Raw genomic sequence first — 5,258 nt, forward strand, 5'->3', positions numbered from 1 at the left:
ATTTTCTATACATATTATTAATAAATCTTGCTAGTCTTTTATCAATTTTATCAGTATTTTCAAAGGATAAAATTTTGATTTGTGCTTTTTTGCACTGTACATTAATTTTCTATTTCATAATTTATATTCAACTTTTACTATTTTCTTCTTTATTTCTTTGGGTTTGTATAATTTAAAGTTTTTTATTTAAATTCTTGAGAAGCCTTGAGAAAGACATTTTGATAACAGTTTTCCATCTTTTTTGCAATATACCATGTAAAAAATCAAGAAACTCACTTTAGTGGCTCTGCTAACATCAAAGAAGACTTTAAGTTATAAAGACTTTTGTCTCTAGAAACAAAGAAGATCATTACATAGCGATAAAAAGATCAATTCAACAGGAAAATATAACAATTGTAAATATATTTGCACTCAACAGGGGCTTCCCTGGTGGCTCAGGTGGTAAAAGAGTCTGCCTGCAATGCGGGAGACCCAGGTTTGATCCCTGGGTCAGGAAGATCCCCTGGAGAAAGGAATCGCTACCCACTGCAGTATTCTTGCCTGGAGAATTCCATGGACAGAGGAGCCTAGCAGACTACAGTCCATGGGGTCACAAAGAGCCGGATGTGACTAAGCAACTAACTCTTTCACTTTTTATGCACTCAATATCAAAACACCTAAATGAAACAAATATTGATAAACCTGAAAGGATAAATTGACAATACAATCATAGTATTTTTAAATAGTCCAGTTTCAATAATGTACAGAATACCTGGACAGAAAATTAGTAAAGAAATAACAGATTTGGACAACATTATAGACCAAAGAGGGGCTTCCTTGGTGGCTCAGTCGGTAAAGAATCCACCTATAATTCAGGAGGCCTCTTGCAGTGCAGTAGACCCGGGTTCATCCCTGGGTCAGGAAGATCCCCTGGAGAAGGAAATGACAACCCACTCCAGTGTTCTTACCTGGGAAATCCCATGGACAGAGGAGCCTGGAGGGCTAGAGTCCATGGGGTCCAAAGAGTCAGACATGACTTAGCAACTAAACCAACCAACCAAACAGAGCAAGTGAGCCTAACAGACATACACAGGACTTTTCACCCAATGGCAGAAGGAAACATATTCTTCTCAAGCACACATTTCAGGACTGACCACATATGAGATCACAAAATAGTTCTTAACAAAATTAAGAAATTTGAAATTATACTAGTTATATATAAGTATCTTTTCCAACAGCAATGGAATGAAACTTGAAATCAATGACATCGAGAAAAGGAAAAAACTCACAAATACATGGAAGCTAAATAACACACTCTTGAACAAACACTGAGTCACAGAATATCAAAAGAAAATGTATAAATATCTTGAGATAAATGAAGAGGGAAATGAAAATAATAAAACTGATGATATGCAGCTAATGTAGTACCAAAAGGGAAGCTCATAGTGATAAATGTCTACATTTAAAAGGAAGAAAAATTTAAAATAAAGAACTGAACTTTATATCTCAAGGGACTAGAAAAAGAAGAAAAAACCCAGCATTAGCAGAGGGAAGGAAATAGTAAAGATTACAGCAGAAACAAATCAAATAGAGAACAGAAAAATAATTTTAAAAATCTATAAAGTTAAGACTGAATTTTAAAAAATAAACCAAGTAGACAAATCTATAGCTGGACTAAGGAAAAAAGAGGGCTCAATAAATAAAATCATAAGTGAAAGAAGAAACATTACAGGGATGCCTCAGAAATAAAAAAGTATCATAAGGGATTAATATAAATGTATGTGAACAAATTGGATAACCTAGAAACATGCATAAATCCTAGAAGCAAACAACTATTAAGACTGAATCAAGAATAAATAGAAAGTTAAAATGGAATTATCATATGATTCAACAATACCACTTCTGGATATATATCTGAAGGAAACGAAAACATTATCTCAAAGGAGATACATGTGTTCCCATGTTTACTGCAGCATTATTCACCATATCCAAGACATAGAAATAACCTAAGTGTCCATCAACATATAAATGGATAAAGAAAATGTAATATATATGCCACAGTGCACACATACAGTGTAAGACAATTGACAATTGTATTGGTCTATACAAAAGAATCAACTCAAAATGGATTAAAGACTTAAATGTAAGACCTAAAACTGTAAGAATAAAACCCCTAGAAGAAAACATAGGGGAAAAAGATTCATGTCATTGGCTTTGGCAGTGATTTCTTTAATACCAAATGGAAAGCACAGGCAATAAAAATAAAAATGGACACATGAGACTGCGTCAAACTAAAAAGCTTCTGCACAGCATGGAAATAAGAGTGAAAAGACAACTACAGAATAGGAGAAAATGTTTGCAAACTATGCATCTGATAAGGAGTTGATTTCCAAAATATGTAAGGAATTGATACAACTCTACAGCATACAAACTAATAACTCGATTCAAAAATGGGCTAAAAACTCGAATAGACTTATCCAAAGAATACATAGAGGTAGCTACCAGGCATATGAAAAGGTGCTGAACGTCACTAATCATCAAGTAAATACAAATCAAAACCAGGATGAGATATCACCTCACAAATATCAGGATAGCTGTTATAAACTAAAACAAAACCAAGACAACAAGTATTGGCGAGGATATGGAGAAGGAGGAAACTCTTGTACAATTTTGTGGGAAATGAAAAATGATGCAGTTGGTATGGTAAACAGTGGGACAGTCCCTCAAATAATTAAAAATAGAACTACCATATAATCTACTAATCCCACCTCTAGATATTTACCTAAAACAAAACTGAAATCAGTATCTCAGAGATATTAGCACTCTCATGTTTACTGTGGCACTGTTAACAGCAGCCAAAAATATGGAAACAATGTAAATATCCACCAACAGAGAAATAGATAAAGAAATTTTGGTAGACATGGAATAATAATGGAATATTATTGTCTTAAAAAGAAAGGCATTCTGCAGTAGTGATAACATAGATGAACCCGGAGAACATTATGCTAAGTGAAATAAGCCAGTCATAGGACAGGACTGCATGATTCTAATTTATAAAGTATCTAAGAGAGTCAAGTTCACAGGAGAAGCTGCAACAAGATGGCGTGATGATTCTCAGGGGCTGAGGTTCAAGTGAAATGAGGAGACATAAATCAATAGACATAAAGTTTCAGTTAAGCAACATGAATAAGTTGTAGAGATCTGCTATAAACTATTTTATCTGTACAACAATATTATACTGTATACTTTAAAACCCATTAAGAGAATAAGTCTCATGCTAACTGTTCTTATCACAATAAAATAAACATTAAAAATAGATTATTTATTCACTAATTCATTCATTCATTTAGTACTGCTATGTACCAGGTAAGGTGCAATATTCTAAATATAGAGTGTTGACCAAGGTAGATAGGACCCCTTCCTCATGGAAGTTGTAGGACAGTGGGTAAAAAAGACATCATGCAATTATTCCCTACAGTACCTATACAATTAAAAGTGTGCAAGTGTAAAACATATTTCAGAATTCTATGAAATTGTTTGCCAGGAGAATATGACTTAGTCTAAGGTATCAGGGGAGGTTTCAGTAGTGAAATAAATTTATTTAAACCTGAGACTTAAGGTGACTAGAAGTTAGTCTTTCACAGGAAGGGGTTGAGTGATGGATACACTTATAAAATGGTTTGTAGTTGGGTAAAGAGAGAGATGTGGGAGTATCTATCTTTAGGTCATAGCACAGTGTATGACAGACAGAAAGACTGTTTTAAAAATTGTTGAACACTAAATTAATAAATATCTACTGCCACCTATATTCCCAAATCAAATCCAAGATGGTGGAGTAGAAGGATGTGCACTCATCTTCCCCTGTGAGAACTCCAAGATTGCGATGAGCTGCTGAACAACTACTGACAGGAGAATGTTGAAACCCACCAAGAAAAGATACCCCAGGACCAAGGGCAAAGAAGAAGCTGCAGCGAGATGGTGGGAAGGGGGTTTAAAATCAAACCTCATAGCCACCAGAGATGCTTGGAGGGCACAAACAAACCATGTGCACACCAGGACCAAGGGAAAGGAGCGGTGACCCCCAAAGAGACCGAGACAGACCTGCTTTTGAGTGTTTTAGGGTCTCCTGCAGAGGCATGAGTGAGCAGCAGCCTGCTGCGGAGACAGAGGCTCCAGCAATAGCAGTCCTGGGAGGTGTAGTGTGTAGCACAAATCCTTTTGAAGGAGGTGGCCATTAGTTCTACTATAGAGCCGCTAGGTAGGCGACTCACAAACTGAAGAACAATCATACCAAAGAAGTTCTCACACTGCTGCTAAAGTTCTAGGCCACACAAGAGACTCCCCAATCTGGGGATCTGGTAGAGGGACTGAGTATAGCCAGGGACTTTGACTTTGATGGTCAGCAGGATTTAATTACAGAACTTCCAATGAACTGGGGAAACACAGACTCTTGGAGGACACAAACAAAACCTTGTGTGCACCAGGACCCAGGAGAAAGGAACAATGACCCCACAAGAGACTGAGCCAGACTTGCCTGTGTGTGCTTGGGAGTCTGTGGCGGAGGCATGAGTTGACAGTGGCCTGCTGCAGGGTCAGGGGCACTGACTATAGCAGTCTTGGGAGGCGCAGCATGCTGGCATAAGTCCTTTTGGAGTAGGTCACCATTACCACCATTGCCCCTACCAAAGTTTGGCCTCAGGCCAATCTATAGGGAGGGAACACAGCCCCACCCATCAGCAGAAAATTGGACTAAAGACAGTGAGCATGGCTTTGCCAACCAGAACAAGACCCAGTTTTCCCCACAGCCAGTTCCTCCCATCAGGAAGCTTGCACCAACCTCTTATTCTAATCCATCAGAGGGCAGACAAAATGAAAACCACAATCACAGAAAACTAACCAAACTGATCACATGGGCCACAACCTTGCCTAACTCAATGAAACTGTGAGCCATGCCGTGTAGGGCCACCCAAAATGGACAGGTCATGATGGAGAGTTCTGACAAAATGTGCTCCACTGGCAAAGGAAATGGCAAACCACTTCAGCATGCTGCTGAACAGTATGAAAGGACAAAAAGATATGACCCTGAAAGATGATGTTTCCAGGTCAGTAGGTGTCCAATATGCTACAGGAAAAGAGGAGAGAAATAGCTGCAGAAGGAATGAAGAGGTTGAGACAAAGCAGAAATATGCCCAGTTGTGAATGGGTCTGGTGGTAAAAGTAAAGTCTGATGCTGTAAAGAACAATAATGCATAGGAACCTGGATTGTTAGGTCCATGAAT

Source organism: Bison bison, unplaced genomic scaffold (genome assembly GCF_000754665.1).
Source record: "Bison bison bison isolate TAMUID 2011002044 unplaced genomic scaffold, Bison_UMD1.0 scf7180017864503, whole genome shotgun sequence".
Classification (NCBI taxonomy): domain Eukaryota; kingdom Metazoa; phylum Chordata; class Mammalia; order Artiodactyla; family Bovidae; genus Bison; species Bison bison.